This window comes from Rana temporaria, chromosome 3, assembly GCF_905171775.1.
Source record: "Rana temporaria chromosome 3, aRanTem1.1, whole genome shotgun sequence".
In the NCBI taxonomy this organism is placed as follows: Eukaryota; Metazoa; Chordata; class Amphibia; order Anura; family Ranidae; genus Rana; species Rana temporaria.
The window spans coordinates 294,521,246-294,542,698 of NC_053491.1; positions in this window are offsets into that span (position 1 = coordinate 294,521,246).

The following is a 21,453-nucleotide window of genomic DNA, read 5'->3' on the forward strand; positions in this document are numbered from 1 at the left end:
CGATGGGCCCAAGCCTGTGGTTCTCCGGATAGAAGTGAGATCACGAATCCCACCTTGGTGGCCTCCAAGGAAAAGGTCCGCGGCTGCAGGGCAAAGAACAGTTCACAGGCGTTCCGGAAGGCCCGGTATTTGCTCCGTTCCCCTGAGAACCTCTCCGGTGTAGGGACCTTGGGCTCTGGTGGCAACATGATCACAGAGGGTGAGGCGGCATTACCCGCGGCTGCGGCAGCGGGAGCTGGAGCTGATAAGGCCTGGACGCGGTTCTCCAATCTTGTATAACCCTCTTGCAGGGTTCGGACTGCCTGGGTTAGTCCCTCAAGGTGACGGCAGAGTTCCTGCATGGGATCACCTCCCTGCGCGGGCTCGGACATGGCTGACCAGTACTGTCACGTACCTGGTTGACGAGCCCGACGTGCAAGGAGTGGCTGCCCTTGCTCCTCTGACCACGAGACCCCTGGTAGAGCAGACAGGGGGCTCGGGGGTACAGAGTCGCACGAGTGCCGGTTGCAGCGCTGGTGCTGAGCTGAGAGGAGCTCCAGAGGTCCCGGACTGCGTAGGGAAGCAGCTGCAAGCTGGCGGACCCAATAGGCAGGTGGAGGCGCAGGAAGCAGACGAGACAGCAACAGCGGGGAAGGTGTATTGTAGTCCAGTGGAGACAAGTCCCAGCAGAAGGATCCACTGACAGGTATTGGATCCGGTACAGGTGCGGTAGGCAAGCAGAGTCAAGTCCAGGCAGAGTCGGCAACAGGCGGGCAGCAGAAGGTACAGTGGGTCAGGCAGGAGAATGGTCAAACGATCCGTAGTCAGGGCAGGCGGCAAGCAAGGAGAAACAGGTACAAGCCGGGTGATCAGGAACAGGTGCAACAGGAACAAGGGTACAAGGATCACAGGAAGCGCTGTAGACTGGTCAGCAAGAAGTGCAGGGATCAGGATCCTTTTGAATCCAAGTTTGGCGCCAAAACGGCGTCCTCACGTGCACGCGCGCCGCCGGTGCGCGCGCCTGTGCTATAGCTAGAGAAATATATAGGTGAATCTCTGCCTATTTCACCAGCTTACACTATTTTTGTATTTAAAATTTCTCAAAATTAGGGCAAGACCCTAAATATGAGAAATATGAGGAAAACGTCAAATAAGGGACGTGGCCGCGGTCGTGGTGCTGCTGGTGGAGCTCCTGTTACAGGGAGAGGAAGTGGTCGATCTGTGCCAGCTACAAGCACAAGTGAAACACCTTTCTCAGGTGCGAGTAGCCGACAAAGCCTGCAGCGGTATTTGGTCGGGCCTAATCCAGCTCTACGAATGTTGAGGCCAAAAGCAGAACAGGCGGTAGTAGATTGGGTTGCTGACAGTGCCTCCAGTTCCTTCACATTGTTTTCCAACCAGTCTTGTGCTGAAAGCTCAGAGTTGGCGCCTGCAGCCGATGTCCACCATCAGTCTTTCACCTCACCCCCTTGCAAATCAGCCAAGCAGTCTGAGCCCCAAAGCATGCAGCAGTCTCTTCTTCTTTTTGATGAGTCTGTTAGCATGTGTTCCCAGGGCCATCCACCTAGCCCAGCCCCAGAAGGGGAAGAGATTGAGTGCACCGATGCCAAACCACTTATATTTCAGGATGAGTTCATGGGGGGACCATCACAGCACGTCTTGCATGATGATGATGAAACACAGTTGCCAACTGCTGGTGCTTTTGCAATTGTGCAGACCGACAAGGAGGGCAGTGGTGAAGACTGGGTGGAAGATGATGTGGAGGATGATGAGGTCCTCGACCCGACATGGAATCAACGTCATGCAGGTGACCCATGTAGTTCGGAGGAAGAGGCGGTGGTCGCACAGAGCCACCAGCACAGCAGAAGAGGGAGCAGGGTGCCAAAGCAGAGCGTCCGTCCCCTAGACAGTACGCCTGCTACTGCCCAACGCAGCAAGGGACCGAGCACACCAAAGCCAGGTTAAAGGAGTTCCCTAGCGTGGCAGTTCTTCACACAATGTGCTGATGACAAGACACGCGTGGTTTGCACGTTGTGCAATCAGAGCCTGAAGCGAGGCATAAACTTTCTCAACCTGAGCACAACCTGCATGACCAGGCATCTAAGTGCAAAGCACGAGCTGCAGTGGAGTAGACACCTCAAAAACCAAGAAAGGTCTCTGGCTCCTCCTGCTTCCTCTTCTGCATCAGTCTCGGGCCTCTCTGCCTCTTCATCCACCTCCGTAGTGACAGTGCCACCTGCCACCCCTCAATTAGAGGACCGGCAAGCAACACTACCACCTGGGTCACCAAACATCTCCACAATGTCCCATGGAAGAATTCTGCTCTCCATCTCCCAAACACTGGAGCGTAAGAGGAAGTACCCCTCTACCCACCCGCGATCAATGGCCCTGAATGCCAGCATTTCAAAATGACTGGTCTTTGAAATGCTGTCATTCCGTCTGGTGGAGACGCAGAGTTTTAAAAGCCTGATGGCATTGGCTATCCCACAGTACGTCGTGCCCAGCCGCCACTACTTTTCCAGGCGAGCCATCCCTTCCCTGCACAACCAAGTGGGGGACAAAATCAGGTGTGCACTGCGCAACGCCATCTGTGCCAAGGTCCACCTAACTACGGATACGTGGACCAGTAAGCATGGTCAGGGACGTTATATCTCCCTAACAGTGCACTGGGTAAATGCAGTGGCGGCTGGGCCTGAGGCAGATAGCAGTTTGGCGCATGTCCTTCCACCACCGAGGATTGCAGGGCGCTTCAGTTTGCCTCCTGTTCCTAACTCCTTCCACTCCGCTTCCTCATCCTCTACCGCCTCCTCATCCAGTCAGCGTAACAAATTCACCACCAACTTCAGCACAGCCATGGGTAAACGCCAGCAGGCAGTTTTAAAACTTTCCTGTTTGGGGGAAAAACCACACACCGCGCAGGAGTTGTGGAGGGACATGGAACAACAGACCGATGAGTGGTTGGCGTCAGTGAGCCTCAAGCCGGGCCTGGTGGTGTGCGATAACGGGCGAAATCTCGTAGCAGCTCTGGGCCTAGCCGGTTTGATGCACATTCCTTGCCTGGCGCATGTGCTGAATTTGGTGATGCAGAGTTTCCTGAGAACTTACCCCAATATGCCACAGCTGCTGCAGAAAGTGCGGGCCGTCTGTGCGCACTTTCGGCATTCTCACCCTGCTGCTGCTCGCCTGGCAGCGCTGCAGCGTAACTTCGGCCTTCCCGCTCACCGCCTCATATGTGATGTGCCCACAAGGTGGAACTCCACCTTGCACATGCTGGCCAGACTGTGCGAGCAGCAGCAGGCGATAGTGGAGTTCCAGCTGCAGCACGCACGCGTGAGTCGCTCTGCGGAACAGAACCACTTTACCACCAATAACTGGGCCTCCATGCGAGACCTGTGTGCCTTGTTGCGCTGTTTTGAGTACTCCACCAACATGGCCAGTGCCAATGACGCCGCTCTCAGCGTGACTATCCCAGTTCTATGCCTCCTTGAAAAAACACTACGGGCGATGATGGAAGAGGATGTGGCACAGGAGGAGGAGGAGGAGGAATCGGGATCATTTGCAAGGCTTTCAGGGCAGTCATTCACAAGTGGCTCCGAGGGTGGGTTCGTGCACCAACAAAGGCCAGGTACACAATTGTCTAGAAAGGGCACAGTTCTGGAGGATGATGCGGTGGAGGATGAGGAGGAGGAAGACATGGAGGAGGAGGAGGAACCATGTTCACAGCAGGATGGCATCCAGACCAGCTCATGGCCATTACTGGTGCGTGGCTGGGGGGATACAGAGGACACAGATGATACACCTCCCGCAGAGGACAGCTTTTCGTTGCCTCTGGGCAGCCTGGCGCACATGAGCAATTACATGCTGCAGTGTCTCCGCAACGACCGGCGTGTTTCGCACATTATGACAGGTGCTGATTACTGGGTGGCCAAGCTGCTGGATCCCTGTTACAAGGACAATGTACCGTTCTTAATCCCCTCACTGGAGCGTGAACGCAAGATGCGCGAGTACAAGCGCACGCTGTTAGACGCGCTGCTGGTGCAATTCCCACCTGGCAGCGGGGCCACAGTGGAAGCAGAAGGCGAAGGCAGAGGAGGAGGAAGAGGTCGCCAACGCAGCAGGGGCACCGCCAGCACCTCAGAAGGCAGGGTTAGCATGGCCGAAATGTGGAAAAGCATTGTCAGCACGCCACAACAAACAGCACCACCAGCTGATATGGAACGTTTTAGCAGGAGGCAGCATTTCAGCAACATGGTGGAGCAGTATGTGAGCACACCCCTACACGTACTGAATGACGGCTATGCCCCCTTAAACTTCTGGGTCTCCAAATTGGGCACATGGCCTGAGCTTGCCCTTTACGCCTTGGAGGTGCTGGCCTGCCCTGCGGCCAGTGTATTGTCTGAATGTGTATTTAGCACGGCAGGGGGCGTTATCACAGACAAGCACAGCCGCCTGTCCAGATCCAATGTGGACAAGCTCACGTTCATTAAAATGAACCAGGCATGGATCCCAGAGGAGTTGTCTGTACCTTGTGCAGAATAGACACCGGGCCGGCCTTACCCAGCCATTGTTTTTTTCTGAGCTTTCTAGGGTTGCCATCTCATCCCTTTCAAAGCAAAAACATATTAATTACACAGGTTCTCTGGCTGATTAAGGTGCTGTTAATTAAACTCACTTGGTGCCTTATCGAATCTATCGACATTAAATTAGCCCCAGAACCTGTGTAATGCCCCGTACACACCATAAAAAAAAACATTGTTTTTAAAAACGTCACTTTAATTGACCGTGTGTGGGGGAAAACGTTGTTTTATGTCTTGTAAAAAACGACCAAAAAAAATTGAAGCATGCTTCAATTTTATGTGTCGTTTTTTAAAACGTCGTTTTTTACTTCACAGAAATTGACCGTGTGTAGCAAAAAACGTCGTTTAAAAAGACTTTTTTACACCCACGCATGCCCAGAAGCTAGTTATGAAGCGAGCTTCAATGGAAAAACGTGGTGGAACGTAACCTCGCTTTGCTAGAACATTGTGAGAAAAATGATGGTGTGTAGGCAACTTCGTCTTTGAAAATTGAAGTTTCAAAAAGGTAATTTTTTACTCCAAAATGTTCCAGCCTTTAATCTACAACCATGCTCTAGTGGAGTTGGAGGTATGCTTGGGATCATTGTCCTGTTGAAAGGTCCAACGTCTCCCAAGCCTCAGGTTTGTGACGGACTGCATCACATTGTCATCCAATATCTCCTGGTACTGAAGAGAAGTCATGGTACCTTGCACACTCTGAAGCTTCCCTGTACCTGCAGAAGCAAAACAGCCCCAAAGCATGATTGACCCCCCGCCATGCTTCACAGTAGGCAAGGTGTTCTTTTCATCATAGGCCTTGTTCTTCCTCCTCCAAACATAGCGTTGATCCATGGGCCCAAACAGTTGTAATTTTGATTCATCAGTCCACAGAACACAATCCCAAAACGTGTGTGGTTTGCCCACATGACTTTCGGCATACTGCAGTCGACTCTTATTCTTTGGAGACAGCAAGGGGGTGCGCCTGGGAGTTCTGGCATGGAGGCCTTCATTACGCAGTGTGCGCCGTATTGTCTGAGCAGAAACTTCAGTACCCACATCTGACAAATATTTTCTCAGTTCCTCAGCAGTCACACGGGGACTTTTCTCCACTCTACGCTTCAGGTAGCGCACAGCAGTCGAAGTCAGCATCTTCTTTCTGCCACGACCAGGTAGCGTTTCAACAGTGCCCATTGCCTTGAATTTTGCATTTACTACTGTATTACAAAACCAATTGATGGCATATTAGTTGCATATGGTTCTTTATGAAGTCCTTGTAGGATTTCATTCTGAATACAATTACAAATGTACACTAAATTCCCTAAAACCCTTTACAGCATTGGGGGGTTCAATAATTTTGAACAAAACTGTATGGACCTCGTCCTCAAAGGTCAAAAATCATTATATTTGTTATTTTTTTTTTATGTTATTTTAAGTTATTTCCCTATCCACATTTCACTTTTAACTTCTTTAACCTTATTTAGGTCTAAATATACTCACTCCTGTGTTAGTTGCACATCATTGCTCTGGACCAGCTTTCTGATGGACCCTGCCTGTGCAGTGTTGGCACAGCTGCTTGTAGTCTCGGCCAGAGCTACAAGTGATATGCACCCAACAATAGGAAACTCCTGAACATCCTTTGGATCTACAATAAATTATAAAACTGCATGTTTAAATTTATAAAAAAATGTAATTACATTTACATATTGGGGCTGATTTACCAAGCCTTTGCGCCATGATTCATGGCGCATCGGCTGGAGCAATGGCCGTTTCGAGATTTACTAAAGGAATGCGCTGGCAATGCAGCACAATTCCTTATTTACTATAATACCAAATGCGCCCAGGAGGGGGTGCATGGTGCGCCCCCATGGACCTGGCGCACGGCATCTAGAAATGTAAAATAAAAGTGTTTGGAGGTGAGTTTACTATGGGGGGAATGTGGGATGATGTAGGGAAGTGTAGTGATATGTGTTTGTGTAACGTATACGGCCTGAACTGAAAGTGAAAGTGACTTTTGTAAAATGCAGCCGCTGCGCCTGCTAGTACATTTAAAACTGTGGGAGGTTTATTTGTGTACTGCGCATGCGTGAGCGGCATTTTCGGACAATCAGGTGCGCCGATTCACTACGCCATCAAAATATTGGTAAATATCAAGCGGCGTAGCTGCCTTTGCGTGGCTTGAAGCGGCGCACCTGAATGGCAGAATCTTTTTTAGGTTACGCTGACCATGAAGGCGAACTCCGCGCCAAATAAAAAAAAAAACTGCGTGGGTTCCCCTTCAGGAGCATACCAGGCCCTTAGGTTTGGTATGAACTGTAAGGGGGAACTCCTATGCCGAAAAAACGGCGTGGGGGTTCCCCCCAAAATCCATACCAAACCCTTATCCAAGCACGCCGCCTGGCCCGGTCAGGAATGGGGGTGGGGATGAGCGAGTGCCCCCCCCTTCTAAGCCATACCAGACCGCATGCCCTCAGCATGGGGGGATGTTGACACGACAAGCTCTCCTGCTGTAATGCCGTGTTTGCGTTGCGCAACGACTTATATAGGCATGGGGTGTGGTCACCGGGTAATGCCATCTGGCGACCCCACCCTTTTTTACATCACATTCCCGGGCATGATGGGAATCTGATGTAACAAGGTGTGGGGTCGCCGAGTGGCATCACCTGGTGACCACGCCCCATGCCTATATAAGTCATTGCACAACGCAAACGCGGCATTACAATGGGAGATCTCGGCGTGTCAACATCGCTAGAAGAGAAGACGGAACAAGACAGCGGAGAAGACCGAGCCCCCACGGTGGAGCCCGGCAGAAGAGAGAACAGAGAAGACGGCGGAGAAGACCGAGCCCCCACGGTGGAGCCCGGCAGAAGAGAGAACAGAGAAGACCGCCCTCCCTGGCAGAATACAGCGGAGAAGACCGGGCGCACCCCCTTTGTAAAAGAGCTTAAAGAAGAAAGGGGGAGGGGGCCCCGGCAGAAGACAGCGTGATGTCCGGTCCCCCCCGGCAGAAGACAGCTGTGAAGTCCAGTCCCCCCCCCCCCCCCGGCAGAAGACAGCGGTGAAGTCCAGTTCCCCCTGGCAGAAGACAGCGGTGAAGTCTGGTTCCCCCCCGGCAGAAGACAGTGGAGAAGACCGGGCGCACCCCCCCCCTTTGTAAAAGAGCTTAAAGAAGAAAGGGGGAGGGGCTCCGGCAGAAGACAGCGTGAAGTCTTCTGGTATTTTTTACTTTTTGCTATAATAAATATCCCCCAAAAATATATATAAATAAAATGTTTTCCTCAGTTTAGGCCTATACGTATTCTTCTACATATTTTTCATAAAAAAATCGCAATAAGCGTCTATTGATTGGTTTGCGCAAAAGTTTAGCGTTTACAAAATAGGGGATAGTTTTATGGCATTTTTATTAATATTTTTTTTTTTTACTAGTAATGGCGGCGATCAGCGATTTTTATCGGTACTGCGACATTATGGCGGACACTTCGGACACTTTTCACAAATTTTTGGGACCATTGGCATTTTTATAGCGATCAGTTCTATAAAAATGCATTGATTACTATAAAAATGGGAAGGCGTTAACACTAGGGGGCGAGGAAGGGGTTAAGTATGTTCCCTGGGTGTGTTCTAACTGAAGGGGGGTGGACTGACTTGGGGAAATGACTGATCGCTGTTCATACATTGCATGAACAGACAATCAGGCATTTATACCCCCTGACAGGACTGGGAGCTGTGTGTTTGCATACACAGCTCCCGGCTCTCGCTCTGTAACGAGTGATTGTGGGGGCCCGACAGTGATCGCGCCCGCCGGGCACACGCGTCGGCGTCAGGGGCCGCTATTGGCTGCTCAGCGAGATGACGTATAGCGGCAGAAGACAGCGGAAAAGACCGGACCTACCCCCCATGTTAAAGAGCTTAAAGGGGAGGGGGCCCGGCAGAAGGCGGCAGTGAAGTCCGGTTCCCCCCGGCAGAAGACCCCCCCAGCTGACTAATAAATTACTTTTAGTTTTTTTAACTTAACATTTTCCCCCCAGGTGAATGGGTAGGGGTACGATGTACCCCATACTCATTCACATAGAGTGGGGGGTCGGTATCTGGGGGCCACCTTATTAAAGGGGACAAAGGTGCTTTGGGGTGGGTGGTGCAGTTCCCACCCCCCCATGTTGAGGGCATGCGGTCTGGTACGGCTCAGGAGGGGGGGGGCGCTCGCTCGTCCCTACCCCCATTCCTGTCCGACCAGGCGGATAAGGGTTTGGTATGGATTTTGGGGGAACCCCCACGCCGTTTTTTCAGCATAGGTGTTCCCCCTTACAATCCATACCAAACCTAAGAGCCTGGTATTCTCCTGAATAGAAACCCACGCTTTTTTTTTTTTGGTGCAGAGTTCCCTTTCATGATCAGTGTAACAAAAACCCATGCCGGTCTTTTATTTAACCAGTTCCATACAACGCCTATTCTGGAACTTCTCTCCTTCATGTAAAAATCATCATTTTTTTTACTAGAAAATTACTCAGAACCCCAAACATTATATATATTTTTTTTTACAAGACACCCTAGGGAATAAAGTGGCGGTCATTGCAACGTTTTATCTCCAATGGTATTTGCGCAATCATTTTTAAAACGCCTTTTTTTGCCAAAAAAAACTGTTTCATGAATTTAAAAATAACAAAACAGTAAAGTTAGCCCAATTTTTTGGGATAATGTGAAAGATGATGTTACACCGAGTAAATAAATACCTAACTTGTCAAGCTTTAATATTGCACACACTCATGGAATGGCGCCAAACTTCGGGACTTAAAAATCTCCATAGGCGATATTGAATTTTTTTACAGGTTACCAGTTTAGAGTTACAGAGGAGGTCTAGTGCTAGAAGTATTGCTCTCGCTTCAACGCACGCATCAATACCTCACATGTGTGGTTTGAACTGTGTTTACATATGTGGGCGGGACTTACATGCGCGCTCGCTTCTGAGTGCGAGCTACTAGGGACAGGGGCGTTTTAATTATTTTTTTTAGTTTTTTCATTTTTCTTTACGTAATTTTTTTTAGTTTTGCACTTTTTTTTCCTTTTTTTTTTGATCGCTTTTATTTCTATTACAAGGAACGTACAATAACGTTGGATCTCTCTGCGGCCACTAGGGGCCCGTGCGCGCCGCCGGAGACATGTAAACACACAGCTCCCGGTCCTGTCAGGGGGAAATGTACAATGTTTGAACAGCGATCAGTCATTTCCCCTAGTGAGGCCACCCCCCCTACAGTTAGAACACACCCAGGTAACATACTTAACCCCTTCCCCGCCCCTAGTGTTAACCCCTTCCCTGCCAGTGGCATTTTTATAGTAATCCAATGCATTTTTATAGCACTGATCGCTATAAAAATGCCAATGGTCCCAAAAATGTGTCAAAAGTGTCCGAAGTGTCCGCCATAATGTCGCAGTACCGAAAAAAATCGCTGATCGCCGCCATTACTAGAAAAAAATATTAATAAAAAAAGCCATAAAACTACCCCCTATTTTGTAAATGCTATAACTTTGCGCAAACCAATCAATAAACATTTATTGTGATTTTTCTTACGAAAAATATGTAGAAGAATATGTATCGGCCTAAACTGAGGGAAAAAACGTTTTTTATATATTTTTGGGGGATATTTATTATGGTAAAAAGTAAAAAATATAATTTTTTTTCAAAATTGGCGCTCTATTTTTGTTTATAGCGCAAAAACTAAAAACCGCAGAGGTCATCAAATACCACCAAAAGAAAGCTCCATTTGTGGGAAAAAAAGGACGCCAATTTTGTTTGGGAGCCACGTCGCACGACTGCGCAATTGTCAGTTAAAGCGACGCAGTGCCGAATCGCAAAACGTGCTCTGGTCTTTGACCAGCAATATGGTTTGGGGGTTAAGTGGTTAAGGACATCCTTAACAGGTGTACCCACTTTAAAGTTCAGTCTCTACATTGGGTGAACTTGCATTTTGTGTGTTTCATGGGCTGTGCATGTGTTTTCAATTGCCTCATTAGCACACAAGCCTATGTTGCAGAGAGCAGTTGTTACCTTGCCCTGAAAAGAGGCAAGATTGTGTGTGGGGCCGACCGGCAAGATTATATTTGTGTGTCCTTATCAAATTTCTATTTTATTTATGTCTTTGCAAAACAGATATGTTTTTGATCAAGGGTTTTGTGACTGGTTTATTTATTTATTTTGGGTGGTGGGCTATCTTTGCATGAAATATTTGTGAGGTTGTCAATGTATGTTTTTAGGGTGTCTGTGGGTCTTTTTATCTCCTGTTAATTTCCATTGCATAAACCATATTCTGTTTACTGTCTCAAATGAACCTATATTTATTTTTATTTTTTTAAATGATTTATTTATTTTTGTTTGATTTTTGTTTGTTTTTGCTTTCCTTGCTCTTTTTTCAAAGTCCTGTTTTGTTGACCAATAAAATTACTTTCAAATTTTGAAGTTTGTTTTTTGTTACTTTTTAATGCTACAGATTTTGACAGCTGAAATAGGCTGATTGGCCTAACAAAACATGTGTGATTTTGTCTCGAAGTTCCTTGTCTCGAAGCGGTAAGTATTCATTTTTTCCTTTTTACTACAGTGGTTCTCAGCCTCAGTCCTCAAGTACCCCCGACAAAACATGTTTTGTGGATTTATCTTATCAAGAATTGCTGTCCAGACTGTCTTTTAAAGCACATGTGCAAGATGAAGGAAAACCTGCAAACATGGCCTGTTGGGGGGGGGGGGGGGGTATTGGCAGACAGGCTTGACGTGCTGATTTACAGCACTGTGCTTAAATCTAGCGCAAGGCGATCCTATTCTAATTGTGGGTGTTTGAGGGAAACCAAATGAGTGTTAGAACCCCTGCTTGTGTTTTTTGGGTTGGGCTTTGTGTCATTTTTCTTAAAATTGGCTTCACTTTCTGTCACACAGCTGAACAGGAAGTGAGGTTAAAACCCTACCAATGTCTTTTCTTGGGGACACACAGGTCAATCTAACTAGTGTAGTGGATTTGCCTTTAGTAAATGGACCCCAAGGTCCAAGATCCCTAATAATTTAGGGTGTACACAGCAAAATGCTAGAGTGCAATTTACATAATGGTAAACTATTTAGATTGATCTGTGTGTCCCCAAGAAAAAACATTAGTAAGGTTTTACCCTCACTTCATTTTTGGCTATGTGATAGGAAGTGAATGAATTTGAAGTAAAAAGTGACAAAATTTGGTAGGTGTCTTCACCCTATCAGGGGTGCAGACATCTCCAAAAAAATGAGCAGACTTTTAATCCCTCTGCACTCTATCCCCAAGTAAAAAGAAGAAAGGATTTCATTTAGTTTAAATTTGCAAAGACACATTCCTCAGATCAAATGTAGTGCATGTCAATGGCCCATTTAGCCCTTGTTTAATAGAAAACACCAGTTGCCTTTCACTAGAAACATTTGTTAGTCCAATCCTGGAGATCTGCATCTGCTTTACTATCACTTTCCCTAAAAAATGTGTTCCTTCACGTAGATGCGCGACCACCGTGTATTGGATATGCGCATATGTGGTTCTCGGAAAGTGGTGGCCAGCACACAGGACATCACGCCCCTACAGGAAGTTGCTTGTACTGCTGCTAATGTCTCTGAGGAAGGGATGATACTTATTTGCAAATGAAGAAAATTGTTTATTTAACATTGGGTGGTGTTTGTGGGGGTCCCTAACACACATTCATACATATTAGCAACGCTATATCATGGCCTATTGCCATGGTTATATTTTCTCAGTCCTCTCAATAAAATTATCAGAAATGTGTGCTTAAAGTAGAACTATAATCAACACAATTTTTTTTTTATTTTGGATAGAGTAAGGGAGGGTTATAGCCCCTGTCAGTTTATTTTGTACCATCCCTGTCCAATTGCGGAGATTTCTCTCCACTTCCTGCCCCATAGCCAAACAGGAAGTGAGAGAAAAACTATGCAAATTAAGGGAATCCAATGCCCCCCCCCAGAACTAGTGTGTGTCCCCCTGGCCGGTGGTTGTGGGGGGTCTGCAGGCGGGGGGCTTATTGGAATCTGGAAGACCCCTTTAACAAAGGGGACCCCCAGATCCCGCCCCCCTGTGTGAAATGGTAATAGGGTACATTGTACCTCTACCATTTCACCAAACAAAAGTGTCAAAAATGTAAAAAAAGACAAAAGCTGTTTTTTGACAAATCCTTTATTAATGTCTTCTTTCCGCGCTTCTTCTCCCATCTTATTTTTTTGTGCATTCATTCAGGTTTCTTCCTCCATCTTCTTCTTCCTCTGCTTCTTTCTTTGGTCTTCTCGTCTGCATCTTGCACCGGCTTCTTCTTCCCCGGACAACCCGCTTGCAATTGAAGTTCCCGCTGTGTGACGCTCCTGTTCTTATGCCAGTACTTTTATCACTGAGGACGCGGTGTCATCCAGTGACCCCACCCCCCTCGGACGCACATGTACTAGACAGGGACTTCCCTATGGCTTTCCCCGTGGCATCAGAGGGGGGAGGGGTCACCGGGTGATGCCACGTCCTCAGTTATAAAAGTACTGGCATAAGAACAGGAGCGTCACACAGCGGGAACTTCAATTGCAAGCAGGTCGTCTGGGGAAGAAGTAGCCGGTGCAAGATTCGGACGAGAAGACCTGAAGGAAGAAGCAGAGGAAGAAGAAGATGGAGGAAGAAACCGGAATGCACAAAAGAAGAAGCCGGTGAAAAATGCGGACGAGAAGACCAAAGAAAGAAGCAGAGGAAGAAGAAGAAGATGGAGGAATAAACCTGAATGAATGCACAAAAGAAGAAGATGGGAGAAGAAGATGGAGGAAGAAACACGAATTAATGCACAAAAAAAGAAGATGGGAGAAGTAGTGCGGAAAGAAGACATTAATAAAGGAATTGTCAAAAACCGGCTATTGTCTTTTTTAAAAAATGTTGACACTTTTTTTGGTGAAATGGTAGAGGTACAATGTACTCCATTACCATTTCACACAGGGGGGGCTGGGATCTGGGGGTCCCCTTTGTTAAAGGGGTCTTCCAGATTCTGATAAGCCCCCCGCCCGCAGACTCCCACAACCACCGACCAGGGGGACCCCAAAGCATCCTCCCCATGTTGAGGGCATGTGGCCTGGTACGGTTAAGGAGGGGGGTGCTCTCTCGTCCCCCCTTTTTTCCTGCGGCTGGCCAGGTTGCGTGCTCGGATAAGGGGTCTGGTGTGGATTTTTGGGGGAACTCCACGCCATTTTTTTCAAATTTGGGGTGGAGTTCCCCTTAAAATCCACACCAGACCTGAAGGGCCTGGTATGGATATTTGGGGGGAACCCCACGTCATTTTTTTTTATTTGATAGCGGGGTTCCCCTTAATATCCATACCAGACCTGAAGGGCTTGGTAATTGAATTTGGGGACCCCACGCTTTTTTTTTTATGAATGAATTTTCTCTGAATTGCCTTGAGCCGACAATTCATTATAGCCGCGAGTGATTTTTAAATGACTTTTTTTCGGTCAGAATGTCATTTTGTGCAGAGAAAGTTCTAACCACGGGAAGCACACGCTAATTTACAGGCATATTATACACCCCCCAGGTAAGAAATTAAAAGGAATATTTCACTTTTATTGTTGCACTTTAAGCATTATTAAATTCACTGCTCCCGAAAAAGCGGCCGTTTTAAAAAATAAAAAATGCATTGATACATCTCCCCTGGGGCAGGACTCAGGTCCCCAAACACGTTGTATGACAAAAACTAGCAAATTAACCTTTAAAATTAACACTTTTGATTTCTCCCATAGACTTCTAAAGGGAGTTTGGTGGCTTTACATATTTATTATTACATAGTTATTATTGCATTGCGCCCTCTGCTGCGCCGGTTCATACGCTCAATTTATAATTTATCCGGCACACCAATTAAGCCATGAATCGGCGCATTGTTTATAGTAAATCAGCCTCATTGTGTCCTTTATGACAATGGGTTAGATCAGGGATCCTCAAACTACGGCCCTCCAGCTGTGGAACTACACATCCCATGAGGCATTGTAAAACTCTGACATTTACAGACATGACTAGGCATGATGGCATGATTGTAGTTCCTGAACAACTGGAGGGCCATAGTTTGAAGACCCATGGGTTAGATCAACTTCAGGGAGAAAAGTAGTCCATATATTTTTAAATATGAGCCTAATAAAAGAACACGGGTTTATTTTAATGCTTCCTAGATATAAATGACAGTTAAAAAGACGTGGTTGTATGTAAAATGAAGCATACAACCTCTATCAGCATGTTTCATGAGCAAACAGGTCTTTTGTCAGATGTAAAGAAAGGTGATCCTTTGCCCTTTGCTGCAACCCATTGAAAATGTTTAGTTTGACTATGAATAATGTTAGTCATCAGTTGTACTCTCTTGAACAAATGATATTGTTAATATTGATCTTTTCAACAGAACTCGCTGCTGACAGCCAAAGATTTGTACACGTATCAGTTCTGTGCCAAAATATGTTGGTGGCCAGAATTCCAACTCTTTAATATGTTCCCTCACAGAATTACATTTCTCACATGGCCTCTAATCTTTCATGTTTTTCCTCCTATCTCTGAAAACAACGGCAGTAATTTGTTGAAAGAACTGTAATGCCATTCATATTTAATAACAGTGAAATTATGCACAACATATGGCGACAGTTAAGCAGATTAAAGACTTCAAGAGAGGCCTGTTTTTTTTATCCTTTTATGAACTCTTAATATAAAAACTGTCACACTTCAGTCGGTGAGGTCATCACTGACAAAAGGTTTAGATGAAAAGGAAGACCCAGACTGCATAACCTGTGTTTTAATATGGCAATAGCTAGAGGGGTCTATCACCATGGAGAAATTATTTTGACCAAAGATTCTGAAAAACTCCTCCAGTGTTAAAAAGGACTTTGCAAACATTGTGTAATACAATGCCTCCATGGTCATACATACTATAGTTAGATTGTAGACATAACAAAGTGCAAATATGTTATTTACTGTTTTTATATAACTGTATCCATTTGCCTGCAGCAAATGTAATTACTTCTGTCCCAGAGTGGCTGGTCACCCTTACCCAAACATACTTTGAAACAGGCATGTCAAACTGATGTGTTTGGCCTCCTGTGCCCCCTGGCATCATCTATGTGGCCCTTAGCCAGTTTAAAGCTGAACTCATGTCATATATAAAAGGCACATATTAATGCTCTGTATTCATTGATCCATACTTAAATGTATTTTTCTAAATAGAAACTGTGCTAGTACCTGAATCTGACTTTATATCAGACTTTTTCAGTCCCAGTACAGTAGAACTCAAACTGGTTGAGGAAGAAAAAGCACAAGGAGTGAATCACATGTTCTAACAACAAGTATGCTTTCAACAGGAGAGAGCAGAGTCATAAAGAAATGATTTTTATTGGTGTACTCAGCTGTGGCCCCACAGTACATTTATGAAATTCATGTGTAGCAATATATCATAGTAGTAAAATGTTGTCTAAAAATGTGTGCCACACTGTTAAAAAAAAAAATTGGGGAATATTTTTGCTTCAAAATTATTCACCAAACCCATAAATATTTTTTTTGGTTCTCATGTATGTGGTTGGGGCCTAATGCACCAAAAGTGGGGTGGCACAGTGGCTTAATGGTTAGCATTTAAACACACAAATTAAAAGTTCACTAAATGTAACCTTTCTTGCTACATTGAACAAGTTTCCTTGATTTATTTTCAAAAGTTTACAAATTGCAGTTAGAAAATAATTGGTTGCTATGTACAAAAGAAAATGTACCTTTTGTACTGGTCAGCAAAATACACTCATAGATTCAAAAGGACAAACATTTAAGACATAAGCCTCTTTCAGCGAGGTCGATGTTGTCAACACTCCTTCAGCAGCGACACATCTTCCATAGCAACCGGGGCCCTCATCCTCTACACAGGTACAGAAGAGAAAGAGTTCAGTGAGGTGCACACATAGGGGTTTACAACAAACAAAAAAAGAGTGCAAAATCTGGTGCAGTTCTGCATAGAAACCAATCAGCTTCCATTTTTTTGTCAAACTTAATTAAACAAGCTGAAGTTAGAAGCTGGTTGGCTACCATGCACAACTGCACCAGATTTTGCACTCTCCAGTTTAAGTAAATCAACCCCTAGAAGTCCGCTCTAGGTACTTGGTGGGACCCCTTACCAGTGAGGTAGCACTGGCATGCTGGAAAAATGGAGAGGACAAGGGCTATGCATGTCCTTCCTAATTGCACAAGTGGCTGTGGTGATGCACAATAACATCAAGAAAGTTTATTAGACATCAGTTGGCTGTTCCAGTAAAGGTATCCCCTTGTGTAGGGCAGTGATATCTTTAACAGTAATAGCTATAGACATCTCCCCACTGTAATATTCACAGACATCTCTCCCACTGTAATATCCACAGACATCTCCCCACTGTAATCCACAGACATCTCCCCACCTTAATCCACAGACATCTCCCCCCTGTAATATGGTCCACATCTTCCCCACTATATAGGAAGATTAGTGCTTGCTTAGTATTACCAGAGAAGCCGGCCAAACACGAGCAGTTGAGGCCAGGTGAAGATGTCAGCGTGCCCCTCTAGGCTCACCTAGGCGGCCGCCGGGTGGACCAAGATGGCCTCTGCTCCGGGGGCTAGGCCAAAGCCGCGGCTTTTCCTATAGTCAAGGCAGCAGCAAAGCTCCAAAGTTCACGTGGTTTGCCGATCTGCATATGGTGACTAGTGTTGCTCACGAATATTCGCATTGCGAATATTCGATTTGAATATAGCATATTCGAGAAATCGCGCTATATTTCGAAATTCGCGGTGAATATTCGCAATTCCGAATATTCGATTTTTTACAATTTTTTTTTTAAAACAGATCACATCCTAGATATCTCCATCGACGTCTAAAAGCATTGCTGGTATCATTAGAGACCCTGGGCCGAGTAGCTGAAGCGTTCATTGAATTTTCCAGAAAGATCGCAATGCGATTATTCGGCAAACGCAATATCGCGCGATTACTTTCCTCGCCCCTGATCTTCCGCATCAGAGCGATTTTTACAGTTTCATTTTTAAAACAGATCACATCCTAGTGATCTCCATAGACGTCTAAAAGCATTGCTGGTATGATTAGAGACCTTGGGCCGAGTAGCTGAAGCGATCATTTTATATTGCCGAATATTCGCAATGCGAATATTCGGCAATAGGAATATTGCGCGATTATTTGCTCCGCCCTTTTGCATCAGAGCCAATCAGAGTTCTCCTTCCACACTCGTCAGAGGTTAGCAACCAATAGGAACCTGCCTGCATGGACATTATATAAGCTCACTCCCAGCACCATTTCATTGCAGATTCAGAAGCTGGCTATAGAGTGTGGAGGCTGTTTCTGTGTTCCTGTGTCTTTGTTCCTGATTGATTTAGATCATCACCAGCATTGCTATTTAGTGATTCCAGTGGATCTTTTCCAGAATATCAACTGCTTTTTTCAAAGCAATAGACCCAAGAGCTTTTTTCAAAGCTACGTTTTGTGCTGTTTTGTGCTGTTTTTTTCATTTGTGTTACTGTTTGATCCTGCATCCTCGCTGTTCAGTGATATTTGCTAGAGATTTCAGTACACATTTTGCTGAGCTTTATAAAAGAGCTTTTCTAAAAGCTAAGTTTTGTTCATCTTGTGTTACTGTTAGATCTTGCAGGTTCGCTGTTCAGTGATATTTGCTAGGCATCTCAGTTCACATTTTGTTTAGTTTTTCCTAAAGAGCTTTTCTAAAAGCTAAGTTTTGTGTTCAGTTTAGTTAAATTTTGTGTAGTAAGTGTACACACTGTTAGTGTACATTTATTTCATCTAGCTTAGCTTAGTGTGTGTTTAGTGTCTGTGTTTTGTGTTTAAAAAAAAAAAAAAAAAGTTAGTGTTTGTTTAGTGCTTTTTTTTTTCTTTAATTTTGTAGTCCTTGTCTTTGGTGTACTACTTTTCTTATAGTTTAGTAGCTGTCTGTGTACGTCTTTGTCTGCGTGCCTGTCTTGTAAAAAATACACAAAAACACATTTTGTTCACATTTCCCCCCCCCAATAAAGTTTACCCCCCCCCACACACATATCAGCAATAATGAGCGGCATCCGTGGCCGTGGCAGCAGGGGTAGGGGAGTTACTCCCAGTGCTGGATCGCTGCCAGCACGGGGTACCTCTCGTGCCCCTACTAGTGTTAGAGGATCGGGTGCAAGGGGAGTACGCCTGATCCGGGAGTTCTTCCCATCGGGCAGCCGCCCGATATTGCCATCTCAGGCTGAAGTAGTGGTGGACTACATGGGGCACAGCAGTGCCACTGAGTCGTCGGTCCCGACTCACAGTAGTACCACCATTACACCGGTGCCTGTAGTACGCCCCCCCAGCCCCCAAGAGTCCAGCATCTTACTGTTCGACAGCGACAGTGAGAGGGATCTCTTGGGGGAGGCCATGCATCAGGCAGACCTCCAGCTCTGTCCTGATGGTCAGGACCTTTTTGAAGGGATGGATGAGGAGGATGGGATACCTGCTGGCAGTATCCCAGAGTCATCCCTTCAAACTGGTGCTGCTGTTTTGGTGCAGGAAACAGCAGCACCTAGTCAGACCCAGGCGTGGGTGAGGGGACAGCGGAGCCAGGCTAGAGGCTCCATGTCAGTTGGTTCCCTCAGACCAACACATTTCAGCCCTTGGTCTGACATCTCTGGGGGCGAAGAGGGTGACCCATCATGGTTGCCATCTGACGCGTCGGCTCACTACGTCAGTGACGACGGGGAAGGTAGGCACCCTGGTGAAACGGTGCGCCAGGTCACCACCAGGGAGACCATCGTCAGGGTCTCCACTGGTGATGGCAGCAGGAGGTGTCAGGAGGAGGAGCAGCAGCAGCAGCAGCAGGCAGCTCCACCTGTGCGCACCGAGTCCCAGCAGGTGCAAGTAAGCGTCACCCCATCTGACAGGAGGGCGGTGCTGAAGTCACCTGTCTGGAATTACTTTACCCTGGTGGCAGACAACCCTACCGTGGCCATCTGCCGGATTTGTAAAGTGAGGGTGAAGAGAGGGAAGTGTTTGGCTCGGGTGGGTACCACAGCCCTGAACCAGCACCTGAGGATAAACCACTGGGCGGTGTTTGACGAGATGAAGCGTGGTGGTGGTAGCAGCGCCACCACCACAAGTGAGCAGGGTACAGCAGCCCCTGCCACATCTTCATCTCTTTCCAGCAGGTCATGCCCCCCCGCTCCCTCTAGTAGAGGTACTGGTACCGGCAGCCAGACCTCTACTTCCACAGCACCCTCCGCGTCTGTGTCCCGCACTGCCGTCCGGCGCCAGGCGTCGATTTCAGACGCCTTTGACCGCACCACTCCCTTCCCCCCTGGAGACCGACGTGTGCATTCCCTCAATGGGCTCCTGGCAAGGGTTATTGCCCAACATCTGCTGCCCTTCAACATAGTTGACAGCAACCCCTTCAGGCAGATGTTGGAGCAGGCCCAACCCCAATGGCGTGTCCCCAGCCGCCATTTCTTTGCCAGGACTGGTGTCCCTGCCCTACACCAGCACATTGTGCAGAATGTAACCCTGTCGCTGGATCACGCTGTCAGCGACAGGGTTCATCTGACAATGGATGGCTGGACCAGCAGGCATGGGCAGGGGCGCTACATCAGCTTCACGGCCCATTGGGTTTCCCTCCGAGGCGTCGGTGAGGGATCGGCGGCAACCGATCTTGTGGTGCCGCCCCGGGGTGTCCAGGGGAGAACTGCTGGTCTCCCTCAAGCCACTGTCTCCGCAGCTGCTGAGCCTCCCAGCAAGCGCCCCCGTAGCTACTCAAGTGTGGGGCACGTGCGCTGTCAGGCCGTGCTCCAGCTTGTTAGTTTAGGGGACCGGAGACACACTGGAGAAGAAGTGCTGAAAGCACTTCAGGCTCAGGTCCAGAAGTGGCTGACACCCCGAAGGCTCCAGGCAGGTATGGTTGTCTGCGATAACGGCAGCAACCTACTCGCCGCCCTTAGTGCTGGCAGTCTGACCCACGTGCCCTGTCTGGCACATGTCCTCAACCTGGTGGTGCAGAAGTTCCTGCGCACTTATCCAGGGTTGAGTGACATTGTGGCAAAGGCGCGTAGGATTGCCAGCCACTTCAGGCGCTCCCCAACCGCTACCGCGTCCCTGTCCAAGTTGCAGCGGAAGTACAATCTGCCCCTTCACAGGCTGATTGTGGACAGTGTGACGCGGTGGAACTCCACCCTCCACATGCTGAAGAGGTTGTGGGAGCAGCAAAGGGCGGTGAGGGAGTACCTGATGGAACTAGGCACTGAGAGGGCTTCACCACAACTCCCTTTCATCGCCTGTGCGGAGTGGGGGCAGATAAACCAGGTCTGCCAAGTGTTGTCCTCCTTCGAGCAGGCGACCAAGATGGTCAGCAGTGAGCAAATCGGCCTCAATAGCGTGCTGCCAATAGTGTTCATGCTGGAGAGGACACTAGATCGCCTGCTCGAAGCTGGGGAGAGTGCCTTGGTGGAGCAGGAGGAGTCAGCAATGCTCCACCGAGACCAGGGCCAGGACGAGGAGGAGGAGGAGGAGGATGATGATGAAGAGGAGGAGGAGGAGGTGGTTGCTGGTGTCGTCCCGGAGTCAGGGCCTGGTCAGGAGGGAGAGCCGGTGTTGGGGGCACCGATAGTCCGGGGGTTGGGCATCTCTGAGTTTGACCAGCAGCGCCTCAGGGATGAAGAGTCGCACCTCATTCACCTGGCCAGCATTGAGGAGTCACAGTGGGCTGTGCTCTTCCCCATGGCTGCCCACATGCTGAGATGCCTCAGGAGGGACCCCCGGGTTAAGACCATCAAGACGAGGGATGATTTCTGGATGGCCACCCTTTTGGATCCCAGGTGCAAGGGGAAACTGGAGCAGTTCATCCCAGCCAGCCGGAGGCAGCACCGGATGGAGGAACTGCAGG